Source organism: Pipistrellus kuhlii, unplaced genomic scaffold, assembly GCF_014108245.1.
Source record: "Pipistrellus kuhlii isolate mPipKuh1 unplaced genomic scaffold, mPipKuh1.p scaffold_m20_p_10, whole genome shotgun sequence".
NCBI lineage: Eukaryota > Metazoa > Chordata > Mammalia > Chiroptera > Vespertilionidae > Pipistrellus > Pipistrellus kuhlii.
Genome location: NW_023425405.1, coordinates 32,979,786 through 33,003,839, shown reverse-complemented (window position 1 = coordinate 33,003,839; position 24,054 = coordinate 32,979,786). Strand labels below are relative to the sequence as shown.

Genomic DNA, 24,054 nt, shown 5'->3' with positions numbered 1-24,054 from the left:
ACTTATGAGAGGGTGAGGGAGAAAATTTCACTCACCCTAAGAGTCCTTTAAAGTGAGTATGTCAAATACCCTCTCACAGTGACTCAACTCATGATCTCTCATTTATTTATTTATTTATTTATTTTATTTATTTATTTATTTATTTATTTATTTATTATTAGGACATCCACTTTTTCAAATACTTTCTACCAGTTCCTCAGCTCTTCTCGAGACCTCCAGGATATCCTCCTCCTTCTGACTTAACCCTTTCCTTCCTTTTTAAACTACGATTTGGCATTTCAGTGTACACTTTTACAAAACATTAGAGTCCTTTATTATAATTTCTCAACTTTCTCTGGATTCACTGTATTGACTCATCACAACTGTTTCTTTCTGGTTAGAAATACGTTACTGGAGAAAACCATGAACTTAGGTTCACTACAAATGTATGCCTCCTACGTTAAACCGGGCCTCATTGCCATCATGTGAGCTCCTTATCAGATTTCTTATAGCAGCTATTTCAAATCTCTGTCACATATCTCAAGTCTCAGCTTTATTTCCAGCACTCCCATTTATCAAGAGAACTCTGTCTTTTACTTCACTGAGGAAAAAGGGGCCATATCCTCATCTTATCTCCTCTCAACTTGAGAAATAGCCTTTGTACTTTCCATATCTCAATCTCTTATTCCCTGTCTCAGAAGAAGGGGGGAAAAAGTCTTTAGTGAACCAGTTCTTTATTACTTTTGTTCTTTATTCCAAAAAAATCTTTCTCTTCAGAATCCGTTTCCATTCTCATTAAGCCATGTTAGAAGTTTTTTTTACAAGTCTATCTTTTTGAAAGATGACTTTTCACATATCTTTTAAGGTTAGAAAACTCAAGGAAGGAGCTCTCCATTGTCCATGCCATAGGACAGGTGTCAAGGCTTTATCCCTCAATTCAAAGGCCATCTATATAGCCCTAAGCTGCTCACACACACATCCCACCCTTCCCTCTCCACTTCCTCCCTCTTCCTTCTCTCACAAATATCATCAGGCTTGTTTTTGTTATTGTTTTTAAATTAAATATCCAGCTTAGGTCCTGGTTTTCTCCACAGTACTTAGGAATAAATTTCTCTTGCATTTGTTTGCTAGAGTGTTCATTTGGCATTTGGTAGATGCTTCTTTGTATTCAGTTATTCATCTTTTTATGTCTAGATTCTTTTTACCAGATAGATTATAAACTCTCATTTCTCTCATACTTTCTTGAAAACAGGGAACCAGAATATTATATATAACTTTTTCAAGGTAGAGTTAAAATTGCTCTTGGTAGTTCACTGCTAGATGTTTCCTGTTAGTTGTTATTGAAATAATTTTTTAAACCTTTATTTTACTGAATGACAGTAGAAAGATATAAGTTATAGGTTTTGACCTAGATGCCCAAGGCTGTTTGTTGAAATAACAAGTGATGTCTGAAACATAAATGTCTGCCAGCCATGACCCAAATATGCAGGAAAGACTAAGAGACATCAGAAAATACCTCTTGAGCAAATTTAAAATATTCTTTCTTAGAAGATTTTCTGTCTAGTATACTCAGCATTTCTGTTAACATTTAAGAGTATCTGTTGATTGTAGCAGATTTCTTTGAAGTAGAGATATAGTTTTAAATTAAAAAGAAACTGCGTTCTCCAGAATGAAGAATACTGAGGTTGTCAAAGTGTGTAGAACTAATCCCAAAGAAAATATCTGTTTTGTATTTTTTTCATACATAAAATTTGAGAAGAAACAGTAATTCTTTTACTTACATAGGTGTTTTCTTTTTCTTGATGGCCTACTAATATGTCTGTAGTGGGAACTTCATTTTATTGAGTAAAAATCTATATAGTAGTCAAAGTTATGGCACATTTTCCAGTAGGTGCTCGAAGTATACTTAGATAATCAGGCATAATCTGGTCATTAAAAAACATTCTGGAAGGTCAGATAAGACATGTATACATATAATTGTAATACAAGGTTTAAAGTGTTAAATGTCATTAGAAGATGCAGATAAGCTACTGTGGTAATTGAGAGACTAGGAACATTGTTTTCAAGAATCAAAAGGAGATTGTGAATAATATATCATTGGAATGGGATTACAAAAACTAGATCAGGTTTGATAGGAATGTAAATCATGATAGGTTACCAGGGGTATACAGCACAAACAAATGAAATACAAATTTTTGATGGATTAACACTTGTTGATTTCCATGCAAGTAACATGTCACTACAGGTTAGAAGAGCAAGTCTGCACATTTGATTACTTGGGAACCCAAGCTGATGACAGTTTTATTTCAATATAGGTCCAAGGCATTGTAGGAGGAAACATGGCAACTTGAATAACTTTTAAAACCATACATGGAAGTTAACACACGCCATTGCAGCTTACATTCTACAAAGTACATAGTTAAACCTAACTTTAAGAAGCCAGGGAAGTATAATGCTACCATACTTCATAAGTCTTTCTGGAACTTAAAACATCATAGGGGAATCCTTGAAGAAAAATAGAGTACAATAAGTGCTGGAGAGGATGGGCAGAAAAAGGAACCCTCCTGCACTACTGTTGGGAATGCAGACTGTTGCAGACACTGTGGAAAACAGTATGGAGTTTCCTCAAAAATTTAAAAATGGAACTCTCATTTGACCCAGTAATCCCACTTCTAGGACTATATCCCAAGAAAACAGAAACACCAATCAGAAAGGATATATGCATCCCTATGTTCATAGCAGCACAATTTACAATAGCTATTATAAGATTTGGAAGCAGATGAGTGGAAACTGTGGTACATTTATACAATGGAATACTACACTGCTATTTGCAACAGTATGGATGGAACTGGAGAGCATTATGCTAAGCGAAATAAGTCAGTCAGAGAAAAATAATTATCACATGATCTCATTCATATGTGAGATATAATGATCAACATAAACCGATGAACAAAAATAGATCCGGAGACAAGGAGCAGGAGAGGAGAGGGGTTTAGAGATCAATCAAAGGACTTGTATGCATGCATATTAGCATAACCAATGGACATGGACACTGGGGCAGTGGGGGCTTGCCCTCAGGGGTGGGAGTGGACAGGGGGGGGTCCATCGAGGAAAAAAGAGACATATGTATTACTTAAACAATTAAGAAAAAAGAGTATGTGTATAATTGGTATGGGGGAAACTGCCTAATAGCTTGAAAAGCACTAAATTCTGATAATTGCTAATCATGTGTCTTAAAATTTATTTTGATTTTTAATAAACTTTTTTATAGGTTTTTTTTTTTTTTAGTTTTAGGTTTATAGTAAAAGTGAGTAGAAAGTACAGAGTTCTCATATATCCCCATTCCTGCATCCATCCTCACAAATTTTCCCATTAACATCTTGCATTGGTGTGGTACATTTGTTAGACTTGCTGAACCAATTTTGATACATTATTATTAACTGAAGTCCGTAATGTACATTAGGATTCATTCTTTGTGATATACAGTACTTTGTGAGTTTTTAAAAAATTGTGATGTCGTGTATCCACCATTGCAGTATCATTCAGGATAGTTTCACTGCCCTTAAAGTCCACTGTGCTCTACCTATTTACCCCTCTGTCCCTTCCCCCAGGCTCCTAGCAACCACAGATCTTATGCTGTTTCCACAGTTTTGCCTTTCTCAGATATAGTTGGAATCATACAATATGTATGAATGCCACAGTTGATTTATCCATTCATCTACTGAAGTTGAGAGAGAAAGAATACGTGAATAATTAGTTTGTTGTGTGTACAACAATTTTGGTAGCTTCCAAGTTCTGGCAATTATAAATTAAGTAGCTATAAAAATATGCATGCACAGGTTTTTATGTGGACATAAATGAGTTTTCAACTTATTTAGGAAAAAGCAAATGAGCATGATTACTGGATCATAATGATAAGTGTATGTTTAGGTTTGTAAGAAGCTGCCACTTTCTCCCAGTCACCTAGATCTTCTATTGTTATCTTCTAGGAGTTTTATAGTTTTGCATTTTATATTTAGGTCTGTGGTCCATTTTAAGTTAATTTTTGTGAAAAGTGTAAGGTCTCTGCATAGATTTTTATGTGATGTTCAAGTGTTTCAGAGTTTTAAATTTGTTAGTATTCAAATGTCAATTGCTTTCTTATAATCCAGCAATAAATGATTAAATAGGCTACAAAACCACAATATCATTTTAATTAGCACTTTTTATAAATCTAATAAAATATGTATAAGATCTATATAAGGAAAATTATAAAATTCTAATTAAAGAAGTCAAAATCAGATGGAGAAATATTCTATGTTCAAAGATAGGAAGACTCAATCCTGTCACAAATTGAACTGTAGATTCAGTGCAATTCCAATCAGAATCTTAGCAAATTATTTTGTGGATATTGACAAACTGATCTAAAGTTTATATGGAAAGTCCAAATTCCCAAAATAGCCAACACAATCTTGAAGGAGAAGAACAGAGTTGGAAAACTAAAACTTATCTGACTATAAGACTTACTGTAAAGTTCTAGTAATCAAGACAGTGTGGTATTGGCTAAAGAGCAGGCATAAAGCCATAGCCAGTTTGGCTCAGTGGATAGAGCATCGACCTGTGGACTAAAGTGTTCCAGGTTCAATTCCACACAAGGGTACATGCCCAGGTTGTGGGCTTGACCTGCACCCTCCCAGTAGGGGACGAGCAGGAGGCAGCCAATAAATAAGTCTCTCTCAAATCAATAAAACGGATTTGAAATAAAAAAATCCTATATAATAAAAGCCTAATATGTGAATTGTCCCCTTGGGCTGCTGTTCAACCAGGAGATCTGGAGTTTGACTGCTCGCTATGATGGGTGCTGACCACCGGGGTGCCGCGAGATGAGCCATACTGCAGCTGCCAAGACCACATGGGCCAGTCAGGCTCCCTGTGGGTTTCCACAGGAGCTGGTGTGCGCAGTCAGCTTTCATGCAGTGCCACTGGGTGGCCCAGCGGCCCATGCTGTACCATAGTCCAAGGCATCCAGCCGGGCTCACCACATCTTCACGTGGGGACTTGGCGACATGACTCAAGTGGAGGGGGGTGCGTGGTGACCTGGGGTCCAGTTGCTGCCCAGGGCCCAGAGGTCAGCTGGGACCTGCCCTTCCATGCCAGATGCTCACGTTTCGATTGCCAGCCAGGCCTAAGGACCACACCCCTGCACGAATTTCGTGCACCAGGCCTCTATTTTAAATATATATATATATATATATATATATATATATATATATATATGGAATATTTCTCCATCTGGTTTTGACTTCACTGGAAGAACAGAATAGAGAGCTCAGGAGCAGAATAGGAATACACACACACACACACACACACACACAATTAACTTTTGACAAAAGAATAAAGCCAATTCATTGGGAGTTTACCAGTAGATTGAGACTGTATTATAATGAATTATAAATATTATGTCATGAATCTGTAACTACTGAAATTTGTTTGGCTCCCTTAAAATGAAAAAACAAAACACACACACACACAAGATTAGTTAAGGATTAGAAGAAGAGGAGATATTATTTAGACCAGTGATTTGCAAACTTTTTCAATCAGATTTATTCTATATATTTTTTTTACATATAACTTAAAATATTTCATGGAATAAAATCGTGCTTAAAATTTGTTTTTGTTTTTTTTTTTGGATTAAAAAATTCTGACAAATCTTCACTAAGTTGATTTCACTATCGGGTTAAACAATTTAAGAAATTTTGATATAGTCAAAGAGCTTTATTTTATAGAAAGTACAGTGATACCCAGAGAAGTAAGCTTAGGATTACACAGTTTATTAATGACCAGGATAGTGCTAATCAGTGCTCTTTCTAGAGTCATTTATTATTCTATCATTGAGCACTTTGGAAATATTGTATATTAACATTAAATCTGTTCAGTGATTAAAAACAAGTTTTAATGTATAAAATCATTTTTCATAAACATGAGTAATAAGTTGTAGAAAGATACACAGGAATTATTAGGTAGAGCAACATATATTCCTCTAAGCAAAACTTGTCAAAAGATTGAAAACATTTCTGCGTTCTTTGTGTGTTCGATGAGTACTTGCACATAAACATGCAGAGTTCCTTGTCTACTGGCATGGGGACCCAGCTCTTTCTTCACTTGACTTACCCTTCTAAGGCCTCTAAACTTGACTTTATGCCTTCTCTCATCGATGTTCCTCATTGCTACTTCTGCTACAAACAGTGTTTTCTAAAAAATCAGTCTCTCAGATGTACTCAATGTCCCTGTACTCTTAGTCAAATATTCTACTGACTCAGAATCTAATTGTCTAGTTAGTGTATAAACTTGGGGGTGACTTGTTCTCTCTGTGCCTCATTTCCTCAGTAATAAATACCTCCTTATTTGCTTTTATGTATTTATTTTTATTTTGCTATTTTATCTGTGTTTTAGAGTCAGTTTATAATGATGCTAAGCCTAACTAGTACTTAATTCACTTTTCTACTTAATTGCATGGCCACAGGAAACAGAAATGAAGTGGTTTTCACAAAGATAAAAATGAAACATATATTTATGTATACTACTTCCAAAATATTGAGAATAGCATATCCATTGTGTTGTTATTCTTTCCCATATTTGAGGACTACGTAAAATTATTTTAATAGAATGTCGGCTTTATAACTTTTTAAAACACTCTGGAAATGTGTGTGTTTTTTCCCCATTGAAACTCCATCTTTGTGAAGGAGTAACAATTTCCTGCTTTGGTAATGTTAAATGTACTTTAGCTCTCAATTCATTGCTGTGGTTATGTTTCCAGAGCCTGCTGTAAGAGATAAACCCATTGCAAATGAAGACAGCATTCATTTTCTTCCACCTCAGGCCACACAGAATTGATTGAGGTAATAAAATGACAGCACCTTGTAATATACTGAAGGCTCTTTAATTCGAAAACCAGTTCTAACCTGATTCACAGCTTGTTTAAAGCTAATTTATAGCTTGCATAATTTACAGCTGGCCAACCAAGGTAAAGGATGATATATGAAAACTGGTAAAGAATTAACTTATGATACATTCAGACCTGTCTTGTTAAAGTCAACTGGCATTAAAAAGCAGGTGGTGGGGAATGGTAGGAAAAATAATTGGTAAGCTTTTGGTGCACTTAGGTAACATTGTTAACAACAGTTTAAAATTTCCAACATCTTATTTCAAGCCTAGCTTCTTGTCCTTTCTCTCGAAAATCAGTTCTGTTTGCATTTCTTATATTTTAAAGCCCTTCATTTTCCATCACGTATTAAGGTAGTGTGAGGCTGGGTGCAGTTAGCAGCTACTGTGACTTCCACAGTTCCAAATATATTGTCTGCCATGGTGGCAATGCTGCTGCTAAATTTAATAGTTCTGTCAGCATTTTAATTACAAATAATCTTTCTCAGGATGCAAGTCAAAAGGAATTTGAGTGCTTCAATTTTGCCCTGTTGGCTGGTTTTATCTCTTTATTCTAGCATATTAATTCATTTTTGACCCACAAATAATGCAACTACCATAGTAAAGTATTCTGTACTATGAAAGAAGTCAGGTTTTCAGAAATTTCATGTCAGCATTTTCAAGCAAAACATGGATTACATTTTCCTTTTTTATGTTTAAATCTTTGCATGGCTATTCCCCTCATAACAATTATTCAGCAAATGTGGTTATAAAGTTGTTATATTAATAGCTTTTAATTTTTTATTTTAAATTATATTTAGTCATTCATAGTCTATGTCAAATAAAAAATTGAGCTTTAGTTTTACTCTTTTTATATATAAAGTATAAGTATACACAAGCAGGTAAACAGATATACAGTATATATGTGGCATTAAAATTTCATGGGGAATTTAGGAAAAAAGTTCTAAAAAGACTCTTGGTGGGGGGATGTTTATAAAAAAGTTGAGAAACATTGGAATAAACGACTTTTATCCTGCTTTTTCTCATAATATTACATAGCATTAAAAATTACTTTTAAGCAAAGCCTGTGGGCATACTATTAAAATTAAGAAGTAGATTCCCTTGTATTACCAACATCAGTCATAATAATCAATTTCATTTGTGATGTCATTTCTGGTGATAATCCAGAAATGCTAGCATTCTATAAATATCCACAAAGTACTGGATCACTTTGTGATTGATGGAGACAGAGAACTTATTTCTACAGCTTGAAGACTTCTGTGTTTTATATTCAGCTCTCATTTTCATTTAGTTTACTGTTTGTAAAATCTAAACTCCTTGATTTGAATAATATAAAATTTTATTTAAAATATTTTTCTCCTTTTTAAGTGAATTTGTGACAAGTGATTCTGGAACCCAAATAATCAGCCCAAATACAAATATGTGGTTGTTACATATTTCTTGCTTTTATAGCTTGAAGAAGGTATTGTTTTTTGGGACAAATATTTTACTTTTTTGCATGTTTAAAAAATTTTAATAAAAGCAAAGGCTGTGGAGATATTCTTACTAGAAAAATCTCAGCGAGCAGAGATATCTATAAAAAAGTATGTGTTGTTTTTCATATTAATATTTATATACGTAATCAAAATTTTATTTTACAGCAGATAATTTTTTAGATATGTTCTTTCAGTGCTACTGGAATTGATAATAGGAAGCAATCGATTTTGAATAATTTAAAGTAAACTTTGTCCTTAGAACAGAACTGATTTATAAATTTATAGACTTATTAATAAGACATATTTAAAAAAATAATTTAAATTTTTGCCCTAGCAGCCCATTTGGCTCAGTGGATAGAGCATCAGCCTGCAGACCAAAGGGTCCCGGGTTCCAGTCAAGGTCATATACCTTGGTGGCAGGCTCCTCCCTGGCCCCGGCCCTAGTCAGAGGGCTCAAGTAGGAGGCAACCAATGTGTTTCTCTCACATCAGTATTTCTCTCTGTTTTTTCTTCTCTCTTCTGTTCTCTCTCAAAATCAATGGAAAAATATCTTCTGGTAAGGATTAACAAAAACAAACAAAAAATAAATAAAGGTGATTAAATCTTTAAAAGTAAATAATTTATATTTTCTATTAAAATTAGACATCTCTATTAAACCTTTTAGAGCCACTATTTATTTCAATGTGTTGTCACTTGTTCTGATATTTGGAAAGTATTTAATACATGACTCGGTGTCATGCACATTACATAGGAACATTAATTTTACAAACAGTTCTCAATTTGAGTAACTTTACATATTGACCTAGAAAAATAGCTTAATCAAGTTTGCCTAATTAGTTAACTAATTGTCACACTCCGCTGAGAGGAAATTAAAGACAAATAGAAATCATCAGCCTTTGGATAGAAATCAAATTGAAAGGATTTTAAAAAGTTGTATTATATTTAAATGAAGAATATCTATTTTACACTAACTTTATAGGCAATTTTAAAAGTTAAGACAAATATCTGGAGTGTGCCAAGCATTTAACTTTGTCTCTGAAAGAAATAAATTACAAAAATGAAATGTATATAGGTAATTTTGGTACCTTTCAAAGGTATAGCAGGTACACAAAAAGCATAGTAAATATTTCTAGAATTAATGAGAGTTGAGCAAAATATTCCACAGGCTATACATAATGTTACTATTGCTAATAATGTACTAATATATCTTTTTGATTAGCAAGTCTGCATAACAATAGCAGGGTAGTGGAGATGACCTGGCGTATCAGGCCATTTATTTGGAACAGTAACTTTAAAAGATCTCTGACTGGGACTCACAATTCCCTACACACTCCTACATACCATCCTACAGTCATCCTTATATATGCCCCTGTTCACATTCTTATACATGACTCCATTCATACCTCAATATAGCAACCATCTCATATGTAAAGAAACTAGAAGATCAAGCTAAGTTGCTCAAATGATAGGATTGAAAGAGGTTCATGTAATATAAAATTGAAATTTCTATACTTTGTGTTAAAATGAAGGGCTTCCTGCCAATAGAATGGCAGTAGGTTGCAGGTTTTGGCATTATCTTAAATTATTCCCTACTACTTGCTGACACTGAGAAATGTTTAGTTTCTGAGAAATATCTTTTGATACACTGTCAGCCTTGTCACATAAATGTCAAGAAGCCATTATTGTTTCCTTTTATACTTATTATCTGTAAGGTAACCTCTTGTTTAATGTCTATTTATATAAAATTGAAATTAAGTGAAATATACCTGAGAAGCATGAGGTTTGTAGTCAGACAGATCTGGATTTGAATACCTACTCTTGCACTTGGTAGCCATGCCACTCTGGGCAAATTCCTTAACCCTTTCCAGTTTTAGTTTCCTCATTCTATATAGGCATGTTCTGGAATTCAGAGAATAGCATATGCAGAAACCACTAAATCTTCCATTAATGGCAACAGATGCTGTGATTACTATTATTATAGTTATTAATAGTGCTGTTAATATCACATTTATTCTAACTTATGAGCAAAGTTAAGCTATTTCATTGGATGTATGTCCGATATTTCATAATCAAAAGAATAAGAAATGCCTAGAAATTTATAGTAGCTCTTTATATCATTGTTACCGGCAAAAAAGATTTCTTGAGAACAGTTGTATCATGTATAAATTTGATTACAGACACTTCCCCCCTCACTTTTAACCTATTGTGTCTGTATTAATATGAAATTAAAGCATACTACAATTTCACAATTTTTTCAACAGAAGATTACATGAATACTGTATTTTCTAAGTATCTTTTAAATCATGCCCTTGGTGTTGCCAATTATTGCTAATAACAGAAACCAATAGAAGGCATTATGTGCTTGGACTTACCTGAAAACAAGTGATGTCTCCCTTAAAAAATCAGTTTGTTATAATTATAAAGTTAACACAGGGAGAGACATTTTTCTCCCAAGGTTATTTGAGGAAAATACCAGTTTCACCTTAAATTTTATTCTCAATAGTGTACTTATTCATTTGGAGTAGTTGGAATCAAAATTCACATAATATAGAAGTGACTTTATAAATCAACTGGTTAAATGTTCTTAGACCTCAATCCTCTCAAGATTATCTGAGGTTAGGGTAACTGGTGATTGTGGGAAAGAAGGGAATAAGTGGAGGTAGAAGAGGGTTTAGGGGGGATAAGTGGTGATGGAAATAATAAAGTAAAATACTAAAATAAATAAAGTTTTAAAAGAGAAAGAAACGTAGAATTTCAGAAGATTTGTGAAGAAATTGTCAAAGACCCATTATAAATACCAGGGCCCAGATAAGGATTTTGAATTTCTGTATACAAGCCCATTGATCTTTCCCCAGTGCTCATTTATCTACATTACTGGTTAAATCCCTTTCAACCTCAGATTCCCCTTATGTTGTATAATTTCTATGATTATACAACATAGAAATGCTGGCTTATTGTTGGACATATGTAGGTAAATATTTTCTTATTTTAATAGAAAATAAGTTATTTTAAAATTTTCTTTGCATTGCATTATATAATAGCCTGTTTCATCAAGAGCATAATTTTTAAAATATATTTTCCATAAGGAGGTTTAATCTATAAACAGATTTTTGTAATTACCAACTTCATTTTGTATCAGTGTGTATGTGAATCTCCTATATGTTTGTGCTTGATTTTTAAAAACTATTCCTTGTTTAAAGTATTACATGCCTCCTTTTTTCCCATTGACCTCTTCCCAGCTGTTTCCACCCCCTAGCATATGCCCTCACCCCCCGCTCCCATTGTCTGTGTCCATGGCTTATGCTTACATACATGCATATAAGTCCTTTGTTGATCTCTACCTCTCCTCCCCTGTGTGCTTGATTTTTTTAAACCTAGTTTCAAATAGTTTGTTTCTAGCATCTGTAAGTTTTTATGCTTATATTCACGTAGGTAGTGATATTTCTGCTTCTACTTGATATTTGCTTTTTATCATGCAGTCTCCTGTAAAAGTACTTCTTCATGAAATTTAAAAAAACATACTAGCATATTTTCTTCATTTTGAGAATTGTTTGCCTACAAAATTTTAAGTAGCCACCTTTTGAGTATTTAATATCAGAAATAGCAAAATAAAATGAATAAATTGCTTAAGCAGATTTACTGATTATTATTAATAGTTTTACATTAGACTTTCTTGGACAAGTTTTTAAAACAAACAGTTTTGAGTTTTCTCAAAAGTGTACTTTAGACAACAATGTCAAATTTATTATCCATGCAAATCAATGAATCCCAAACACATAAAATTATAGCTTTAAATTTTTCTTATGAACCTAAGGAATCCTCAAATTTAAATACTTGATGCCCTTTTGAGTTTTTACAGTTGTACTCATGGCAATTATTCATTACTGCATACTGGTTTGTTTTTATCTAAATCTTGTGTCTGTTTATATAGAATAAATATTTATGTTTTTTCATTTTTCTGAGGAAGATTCAGATAAAAAGGTTTGAAATACCACCTATAATTTATGGCTTGAAAAGAAAGGCCTTATCCTGGAATTGTATGGAAGAGAAAACTACCTAAATCATTTCAGCAGCAAGCTTATAATTAAGATAACATCAGCATTTTCCTTCTTAAAGAAAAAGATATGTGTTTTCCATATATTAAAGTAAGGGAGCATTATTTTATTTAAAATGTTATGATAAGTTTAACCTATCAGGATCTCAAACTAGGCTTAATGAAAATTCTGTTATTTTTGATAGAGAAAAAATGATAAAAATGTTTTTAATCACATTTTCACTGTATATGCAAGATCATAAATAAAACCCCTAAAATAAAAAAGTACTTGTTAATAGACCATAGTTTTCTCAATATATATGCAAGATCATAAAAAACTTCTAAAATATAAAAAATACTTGTTAATAGATCCTAGTTTTCTACTTTAATTCTCAAAAAAATTATCCCATATAAATATAGTGATAAACTAATGTCATAAAGGCTAATTGATAAAACTTTTCAATTTGGAAAAAAAATCTAGATTTTAATTTTCTTCTAACACATAAAATGTGGCCTGTGACTTAGTATTGCTTGTATTTTTTTTTTTTACAAAGTTTAATGTTTGCATAGAATAGAAACAAGCTAACAATATACCATTTGATCTGTATTACTTAAAAATTAGGGATAAAAGGGGTTTTAGTTATGTTAGAAATGTTTGACATGCATTGGGAATCCAGATTTACATTTCTTGGCTTTGATTAGATATTTCCTTTTCCAACAATGAAAAAAAAACTTTATGGAACTATGATCTATTTACTAAAATATGCTTTAAACAATTTTTGAAGATTATATGCAATATTAATTTACAAATAAGGTATATAAATTTCATTTAGTGTAAATGTTTTTTATAAATAACCATGCAGTATAAATTTATTTTAATTATTACTTTTTTCATGTTGGTACTTATCTATTGTATATTCAGTAAGGAATTAAATAGCATGTTAATTTAAGAGCTGTATTTAAAAATCTATTAATTATTTTGTTTTCCTCATGCAAATAATATATGTTTTTTATAGATCATTTGAAAAAAGCAAAAAAATAAAGAAAACAAAAGTCATAACCTCCCTCCTAGAGATTACCACTGTTAGCTTTCCTTCTTGCCTTCATTTAACAAATATTTACTGAGCATCTTATAAGGATAAGGCCCAATAACAGTTTCTGGGTGTATAAGGTGTTCGTGGTAGGATATAACTGCTGTCCTCTTGATGCTTATAGTCTATCAGAGAAACACATGAGATAAAAGCTATGAAAGAAGAACCCAAGGTATTGTTAAAACCAGAAGCAGGGAGCTAATCTGGTTTGATGAGTCCTAGCAAATATTCTTGATATTTTGTGAATGTAGTAAAAGTCTTCCCTAGATTACTGTACTATTATAGACATATGTACTTCCTTGCTTTCTCTTTCCTTTTCTTATATTTTTAAAATTCCATTGGCTATTTCAGTGAGAATCTAGAAGGAAAAACAATTATTGTGTTCATGTAGCCTCCATATCTGAAAAATTCACATTATTTTAAAAGCCTCTATGGTACCATTATCACTGTTATAAACCTAAATAGACTGAAAATGAGCAAAACTGCAAAATGTCTATTAGGCAATTACTTCCTTATAGGCATGAAAGAATTTAGCTTTTCCAAGTTATTTTTATGATAATATAAACTTGCTGATTCACTTGTTATATTTTATGGAAGAACTTTATTTTACCTGGTTTTAACACTACTCTTGTCCTAAAGCAATTATCATAGTTTCATAGCAATTTTGTTACAATTTTATATTAATACTAAAGGCTCGACGCACGAAGATTTGTGCAAGAATGGGCCTTCCTTCCCCTGGCTGCTGGCACTGCCTTCGCTCTGGCCGGTGCCGCCTTTCCACCTTTCTGCCTTCCCAGGCTTCTCCGAGGCCCAGAGCTACTGGGTGGTGCAGAACACCCTGCCCCCAGCTGCTGGGTGCTTGCATATGCAAGGTAACCCGCCATCTTTGTTGGGTTAACTTGCATACTCACTCCTATTAGCTGGTGGGAGTCGCCAAAGTAGAGTCAATTTGCATCTTTCTCTTTTATTAGTGTAGATGCTTAATTTAATTAAACTATTTAAAGAACTGTTTTTCTAATAAGAAATCATGTGCTTTGTTTTTATCATTGTGACCTATACTAATGAATATGAAAAGGAGTGTGTATTGTAGATATATGTAATAGTACCATAATCATATTTCATTAAAACAGTAAGCTGACAATGTCATAGGATACTAAGCCATGAATTTGAACTCTCAACATTCCCAAGAGCCCTCAAGTGTCCTTTATGGACCTTATGAATCTTCTTCTTAAAATAGAGGCTATTTTTTTTCTTTCTGGGAAAGCAAGCTTTTGTGTTAGTAGCTGCCAAAGAATTGAGAAAGCCATGGACTTTATAATAAATCCTCCTCACAGGAGCTTATTTGAAGAGCAGTCATCCCAGGGTAATGGCAATATTTTATGTTGCTCAGAAAGTGGTTTTTGTAAGTTTCCCAATACTTCCTTTTGTCCTTAACTATTTCTGTATCCTCACGAGATTTAGGAAATATAAGGCAACAAATCCTGACAATTGTCAGGATACTTGAAAAATGAAAAGCAGTGTGTGTGTCTTTCAAAATTTTCATAAGTAATCTTTGGGGAGCAGTATTGTTGGATTTGAAACTGCTTTTGGAATATGGGTTTCTCTAGGTAACATTTTATTCACCTTTATTATTTCTAATACTTTGCCCAGTGTCTGACACACAATCATTGTTCAATAAACTTTTGTAGGAGGAGCATAGGATGGATTCTAGCAATAGAGTTTACTTAAAAAGTTAAGATCATTTTTAAACAATTAAATGTTTAATATTAGCCAAGGCACTAATGTATTCTAGACTCTGCTAAAATGAGATTATTTGATCAGTTCTGCAAGATAGACCTAGGACCACTTTGTGTAACTAAGTCATTAATGTGGTCAAACATTGAATTGTTTTGGAAAGGTATATGAAGCTTTAAAATGTATTGATCATGAGCAATTCTAATTGTCCAAATGTTATACTGGAAAGAGAATTCTTTGGAGTCCAGCATAGGAATGTATAAATGGCTTATATAGCTCTCTGATTATGTTTTATTCATGTAAATATTTTAAATGACACTATATGAAATATTTCTCTAATTTCCTATAGCCAAGATTATGGATTATTGAGAAATATCTCGTATTTATAGAATAACAAATTCATAGAAAATATTGGTTAAATGAATGCATTATCAGGGGAGCTTCATAAGTCATTTGGGACTTGCAAAGTAAAGTAGCCTACTCTTTTGAATGCATATATCAATGCATGGTTTCAAGATAACAGTTTAAAGGAAACAGTTTAAAATATTTAATCATCGATCTTTAAAGCAAAATAGTCTCTAAGTGAAAATATGTAAATTTAAGGTGTGGAAATATGGCTATTTTTTGACACTGATTATGAAATATCATTATTAGAGAATAGCGTGGTATTTTCTAAAATACTATTTTTAATTTTTTTTGAAGCAAAGTCAACTTTTTCCATGCATGAAAAACTAATGTGCCATAGGAGATGTGTTACTTAGACATCTAATGAGCAATTTATTTCCAATAAAACTACAAAGATTAATGGGTTCACTCTGGGAAAAATAGCGTTCAGCTTGAAATAGGGATATTTGAGGCAACTTAATATGTTCTCTTGGGAGTAAAGTTTTAAAAATTCACTTTCCAAGCATAAGCTGATTTCTGAATAAGTTCAGAATATTGGTTATCTTAATAAAATAATTATGAAGTATTTGTTTTAAATATTCATAATACTAACCTTTGAGCATGTAGAAGGGTATATTATTGTTATTCCATAGACCACTATATAGAATATTAATCGCCCCCAACTTCCCTCGTCTGCCAGCCTGGTCACCCCTAACTGCCCTCCCCTGCAGGCTTCGTCACCCCCAACTGCCCTCCTTTGAGACCTGGCCCCTCCCAACTGCCCTCCCCTGCTGGCCATCTTGTGGCAGCCATCTTGTGTCCACGTGGGGGCAGCCATCTTTGACCACATGGGTGCAGTCATCTTGTGTGTTGGAGTGATGGTCAATTTGCATAACACTCTTTTATTAGATAGGATAGAGGCCTGCTCCTTAGCTGGGGGCCAGCTGGTTTGCTCTGAAGGGTGTCCTGGATCAGGGTGGAGGTTCCCTTGTGATGTGGTGGCAGCCTGGGTGAGGGGCCTTTGGTGGTTTCCAGGCCAGCCATGCCCCCCAGTGGCCCAAGCAGAGGCCCTGGTATTTGCAATTTATTTATCTTCTATAATTAAGATTTTGTAGCCTTGAGTGGAGACCGGGACAGGCCAGGAACTTGGCTTTCTCCATCGCCAGGGAAACCCAAGCCTCCTGCTCACTCTGTGGCCACAGCCATTTTTGTTGGGATTTATTTATCTTTTATAATTGAAACTTTGTAGCCTTAAGTAGAGCCCAGGCCAAGCCAGGGTGTGCAGGAAGCTTGGCTTCCTCCATTGCCAGGAAAACCCAAGCCTCCTGTTTGCTCCGTGGCTGCAGCCATCTTGACTGGGTTAATTTGCATACAGGCTCCTGATGGCTGGTGGGCATGGCTTGTGGGTATAGTGGAGGTATGGTCAATTTGCATATTTCTCTTTTATTAGATAGGATATGAGCAAGAAAAATAATCAGTCCTAAACCTTAGCATAGCATTATTAAGTAGATGATAGAATTCATTTGGGTTTTACTGATTCTGACAAACATGTCATTTTTCTGGTCCAGGACCCCCTATTTCATTTTGTCATTGTGTCTCCTCCAGTTTCAGACAGTCCTGCCTTTCATGATCTTGACACTTTTGAAGAGTACTTTGCATTTATTTTGTAGGATATCTCTCAATTGGATTTGTCATTTTTTCATGATTAGATTGAGGTATGCATTACTGGGAAAGATACCAATTCCAGTGCCATGGTTATTGCTTATATTAATGAATAAATAAAATATGCTATATAAAAGGTGTGCTTTTTCATGTTTATGGGAAGATTGCAAGCTTATAGAATTGGGTTTAGGCTCATTAAGAGTCTACCTCAACACACCATCCATCATTCACTTTACTTCCTTTCTCTTATTCTACCTGTTGTGCCAGACTCTCATCTTCCACTCTCACTGATCTTCATTTCCTTTACTATAACTATACTCTCACTAAGTGGCTGGATAAATCCTTACAGTATTTCTTCTCAGGTCAAAGAGATTCCCTCTTGATCCAAATCATACTTGGGAAATCCTAAGTTTTATTTTTAATTGCCCTATTTCCATGCCACCAAAGCCACCACAAAGAAATAAAACACGACATGAGGAACTAAAGACTTCAAAAAGCCTTTATACCACTAAATCTGGTCCAGAATCATTAATGGGAGAGATAAGTGATTGATCAACAAATGAAATAGAATTATTCATGTATTCTTATACATGAAATTGGAAATTCTTTATCTTACTTGCTGTTAAAATAAAGGATATAATTTTGTAACATTAAATATAGGGAGAGTTTTAGATTAGCTCTCTTTTGTTTGAATCATCAAGTAGAGAAAAAAAGATAGAAATGTATAAAATAGCTCCATTTTGTTTTAATGACATATGTATTTGAACTAGGTTTGCCAAGAGTCTTCATAGTTACTTTAATGTTACAATATAACCCTACACTTTCTAATTAAATATGCAATTCCTGTCATAAGAAAAAAAACCTCTTATGTTTTTTTTACAATAAATTAAGCATTTCTTGTAAGTTCATTTCAGTATCTATCATGGCCCACTAAAGTTGGAATTCAGTTGTAAAATGGTAGATTAATTGCTTTTTGTATTAAATGAAATAAGAGTCTCAAATATGCAAAGTCAGGAAATTTAATTGTGTTCTTCAATTGCTTATTCAATGCATTGGAAAACTGAATGCAGAAGTACGGAAAAAAAGGCCAAAGGTTGTTAAATGTAGCACATCACACGCATTTTGCACTTTACTTAATGACCCAAGTATTTATTACTATGAAGTAAATTACTATTTAAAGAATTATAGTGGAATTGTACACCGTTAAAACTCTAATTAATTTTAGTCTGAAGCATGGAGCGTGATTATTTTGCCTAAAACATTTTCATTATCGTATTTTTCCAGTTATTAAGATAAATTTTTCCTCATTGTGCAGCACTAGCATATTTTCTCTATTAAAAGCACAATCTTAAATATTGTTGTGAATTATATTTGGTATGTGTTTTAAGTGAACAAAAGAAAGTTAACCACAGGTTGGAACAGTAACTACAGATTGTGTATCTACATATTTTTCACCAAAATATACATATGCTAACAATTTTAAAAGGTTTATTATTAAAGCATAAAGATGATTATGACTAGTCATTTTAATCCAACTATTGTACAATACTTCTTTAATTCATCAATGGAATATTTAAAATCTAAAGAAAATAGAAATACTTGTAGTGTTTAGCTGCATCTTCTCACTTCACTTTACTGTTGTATTCCTGTGTGATTTTGTCTGCTGTGAATAACAAATTCAGTAAAATAAAAAAAGCTGACATTATTCTCCTTGAAAACATAGGATCCGCCCCCCCCCCCCCAATTAGGTTTACTTATTTCCAAAAACAGTTCAAATGGACAAATTATAAAGGAATTTATTAAAAGAAAGCTTATGTTTTCTGATTAAGAGAGTAATCCATGCTCAGAGTAGAAAAATAAGAAAATACATGAAAGCCAGATAAGAAAATAAAAATGAATAACAATCTCTATGAACATTTGAAGTACTCAAGAAAGGAATTTTAAGTAGAACCATTAAGTAGCCATTTTTATTTTTTAATCTTTTTATTTCAAAATAATTTTAGACTTAAAGAAAAGTTGCTAAATCAATACAAATAATTCTCTTTTGTCCTTCATCCAACCAAAAGGTTAATGTTAATATGGATCATTGTTTAACTGGTGTATGACAGGTTTCTCCACTCTAAATGTACTTAAAGCCATTTTTAAAGATATGAAGAAACAATGGGAAAAGTTATCCCTTTGTGTAATTCTATCCTTAAAAGAAATCATTTAAAACTTGGTAGTCTACAGGATAAATATAGTCATCAGGACTGTCATGCTTTTGTTTTTTATTTATCCTCACCCTATGATCTTTTCCCATTGATTTTTTTTTTTTTAATGGAGTGGGAGAAACACAGAGAGAGGAACATTGATTGGTTGTCTCCCTCGTGCTGGCACCCTATCCAGGGCCTAGGTTTGAGTCTGCAACCAAGGTGTGTGCCCTTGACTAGAATTGGACCTGGGACTCTTCAGTCCTTGGGCCGAGGCTCGATCCACTGAGCCAAACTGGGTACGGCTGTAATTTGAATCTGAATATTACCTGAGCTGTAGAAATTCCAGCTGCTAAAATAATTGGGATTTGTCTGGAGTTGGTTGCCTCCTTAAGAGAAAGGAAACGCAGGATGGATAGGTTTTATTAATTGGCCTGAGAAATAAGTCAAATTTATAAAGAAGGAAAAATAGAGGGCAATTTTCTTGCAGATTGATGGTGCAAATGAAAGCTGAATGACATTTAAACAAAACCTTGAAAGTTTTACTCAGTGGCAAGAGGGATTTAATGTAAACATGGCAGTGTTTGTATTTATTTCTGTTAGAATAACTATTTTAGTCTCATATCATCAGAAGCATTAGACCACGCATGTCAAACTCGAGGCCCAAGGGCCTCATGCAGCCCCACAGGAATATTTTTGTGGCCCAGCCAATATAATGGTATGTCAGAAACATTTTAATAAAAATTTTGTAACTTAATTTTTACAATATCCTGTTATACATAATTATTAACAACAAACTACAATGTTCGCTAATGCCTGATTACTATAATTGTGTTGCATTAATTTCCCTTACACGCCTTACACACAGGTGCACAATTTCTCTCCACTAATACCAGCAGTGAATATTTTAACAGCCGATTGCCACATCATTAGTCTTGTACTAATTTGCTTGGTGTGCACCATAGGAAATATTTCGCTGTCATAGAACAAGAAAAATAGGTTTATTTGCATTACGCTTATTAATTTTCACAGTTACTCAGTGTCTGTTAAGTGAATGGTCAAGAGAAAATATCAATTTTTATTAAAATGTTCTATTATGTTAACGATTATTTCAGCCCTTTGTATTCAGCATATGCTTCTATGAAAATTGAAGCTTTTGGGTTTTTTTTGCGGCCCACATAATCTTAAACCTTGTTTATTTTGCCCATGTTAGCCTTTGAGTTTGACATGCTTGCATTAGACTATAATTACATGGTCCATACCTGCCTAGAAATTAGTGTTCTCACTACAACAATGCCAATGTTGTGAAAAGAGCAAGATGGCTAAGGGATCATATTTAGCCATTTGACCTTATGAATGTTATTGTCATATGAGTGGGTATTCTTGAAATTCCACACATAAGTAGCAGATCTGCAAGGATGTTATAATCAACACTTTTGGGGGGAGTATGAATTAACAAGCTTAAACATTAAGAGGTAAATCTGTCTACTTCCCAGCAGCCCCAAAGGATCCATTTTCTTGCTGACTGCTTCAGAACACTTCATGAAACACATGTCAAACCTGTCAGGGCTGTCACCAAGAAAATGATCCGTGTGGCAAGGGTTTTTCCCTGGGAAACAAACAGATGTCTTTCCTCAACAAAGAGTGACATAACCCTGCCATCTATTAGAGAAATGTTTGCCTGCCTTTAATATCCAGGAGTGAAGAAAATCTTTGGTAAAATGGTTTCCTTTCTTTGCACTATCATTCATTATTCAGTCATTTTCAGTGGCACTTGATTTGCTGCCTGCGCTATTTTAATATTTTTTGTTTTTTTTTATCCTTGAATTACAACTTTCTTAACAAAAATTGATCTGCAATGTTGGAAACACAAACACTTTTTTAAAAAGTAGAAGAAGAAGTCAAAGCAACCTATAACACCCTTTCTGAAGCTTTATTGTCTCCATTTCATCTGTTACTGTTATTTTGGTCATTTTTTATGATGCAATTCTGTAGCAGTTATGATGAATTATACTCTAGCAGTAAGGGTTAAATGCCTTTTCCACCCCTCCATAATTCTTTTTCCATCCAGGACACAGCTCTCCTTGTACATAGGAAGACAGAGATTGTTACTTAGACAACTGTTTGAAAGGCAGAGAAAGGCAAGATGTTTTAAGACATGTCTTCAGCATAAAGGAGAGTGTGCAACAGATTTTGCATCTGTCCTGAACAAAGAGTGCTAGGAGAGACATGCGTTGACAAACCATATTTTCTTATTCAGAGAAATTTAATAATAAAAAGACTGGCATTATATTAAGAAAGGTAGTTAAATAGGAAAGTAAAGCATATAGCTACTTCCTAGCCCTCAGGGACATTATTAAGCCTTTACATTCCTATTTTGACTTAGAGCATCATTGAAGATTGTTAGGAAAACTGGATAGCCAAGCTTCTTAAACCAGTGAGTATTGGAGTGGGAAGTTGGTAGACTCCACATGATAACAGCTCCATTCGTATACATAATAAATGATATGAACTTGATCATAGCTATCTTGGATGATTTTGCTTCAAGCATTTTTGCTTATTGAGGCTTTTAGTACTGTTCTAAGCTAGCAGTGTGACTACTGGGTAAGAAAGAATATTACACTTCTTCAAATTATATATTAGTTTAGTCAGAACTTTCTTTTATTCAATTTTTACTACGCTGTTTCACAAGCTCAGAAAACATTTATTGGACTCCAATGATATATTAAACTAGTGTCTTGGTGCATGAAATTTGTGCATGGGGATGATGGGGCTTTCCTCAGCCCAGCCTGCACCCTTTCCTATTGGTGACCCCTTGGGCGATGTCCAATTGCTGGTTTAGTTCCAATCCCTGTGAGATTTGGCCTAAACTGGCACTCAGACATCCCTCTCGCAATCTGGGATCACTGGCTCCTAACTGCTCACCTGCCTGCCTGCCGGATCACCCCTAACTGCCTCTGCCTGCCTGTCTAATTGCCCCTACCTGCCTCTGCCTGCCTGCCTGGTTGCCCCTAACTGCCTCTGCCTGCCTGCCTGATTGCCCCTAACTGCCCCCCCCCCTCCCCGCTTGCTGGCCTGATCTCGCCCCCAACTGCCCTCCCCTGCCAGCTTAATCTTGCCCCCAACTGCCTTCCCCTGCTGGCCTAATCTTTCCCCCAACTGCTTTCCCCTGCTGGTCTGATTTCCTCAACTACCTTCCCCTGCCGACCTCGTTGCCCCCAACTGCCCTCCCATGCTAGCCTGATCGCCCCTAACTGCCTTTATCTCGGCCCCCGCCACCATGGGTTTGTCCAGAAGATGGCTGGTCTACACATTCTAATTAGCATATTACCCTATTATTATTATAGATAAATTATATAGGATAGGATTGCTTAAATGGGGAGGGCTTTTTCTTCAGGAGGAGATGCTCTTGACAGACAAAAATACATAATCCCTATATCTGGACTGAGAGCCAGCCATATGCACTATACTGCTAAACACGTCATTAAAAAATTAAACCGCTTTCTTACACCTTACACCAAACAGCTGTTGCCCTTAAAACCCCTCCTCAGTCCCCACCTTAGGTTCTGCCTTTGAAGTTCACCCATATTAGCTTCTGATTGGTCAGTTTTTATGCCAGTCAGTGTCAAAAGCTCCACCTTCTAGGCAGCCATTGGCTCCTCACAGTTCACGTAGATTTGGTTCTGATTGGTCAGTTTCTATGCCTATCTCTGGGCCGGATAGAAAAGCAGGGCTGATCAGAAGCCTTGTACTGCTGTGAGGCCCAGAGAGAAAGAAAGACAAGGGCTGATCAATAGCTGCCATGGAGGTTGGGGATCAGACCCTGCTTCTCTCTCCAAGTCTGATCCACAGCCCCCTTAGCAGTCAGGACTGACTTCCTGTGTTCGGTCAGCCATTTGGTCATTTTGAACATTACAGACCCTGGCTCCTTATATATATATATGCGCCCTGTTTGACTATAGGAATATATGATAAAAAAGATAAAGCCCTGCCTTGAGGAATATATAGACAAATTCAATGCTAATTAACAAATAATTCTTGCCACTTTTACCTGTTGATTTAATACTTTCTGTTAGTGTTTCATCTGAAGAACGAAGTGGAAGTGTAGAGTTGTATTTACTTTTTATTATGATGTAATTAAAATGTAATTTCTAGAAATTTTTGTATAAAAATGGAAACTACTGGTTCATTCAGAGGTTTTCAAGAGTCAACGGAACATAATATTTACAGTGGCCTATTATGCTTAAAGAAATATATTAAAATTACATTGCCAAGATGATATTTGAAACACCATCCCTTACATAGCTATAATATTCGGTTTAGTTGATAATATTGATAATTTCTCTACTTTCCTGGTGTCGACAAAGTTTGAATCACTAATGCTATTGAATTTATAGGTCAAATATGTAAAGGAAGCTCTCTCTAACTTAATGTTTTCAGGTAAAGTGTGGTTATTCATGGGAAACAAATATGTATACCATGATCTGCATTTGTTTATACGATCAGTTTACTCAATGATTTAACTGAATTTATATTTGTTTTACAAGATACAGGGTGATGTGTTTGGTGATATGGATATTATTACT

The 24,054-nt window shown here is 34.4% G+C and overlaps 1 protein-coding gene across 4 annotated transcripts in view; it reads left to right on the top strand.

Annotated features, from left to right (window-relative positions):
• Window positions 1–24,054, top strand: part of PHF14 (PHD finger protein 14) — a 150,080-nt gene that overhangs the window by 108,889 nt on the left and 17,137 nt on the right. The window contains exon 19 of one of the 4 annotated variants that reach the window (XR_006740965.1): window positions 6,776–6,857. The exons of the other annotated variants lie outside the window; for them this stretch is intronic. The gene's annotated coding sequence lies outside the window, so the exon portion shown is untranslated. The remainder of the gene's footprint in view (window positions 1–6,775; window positions 6,858–24,054) is intronic. 4 annotated transcript variants of the gene reach the window in all.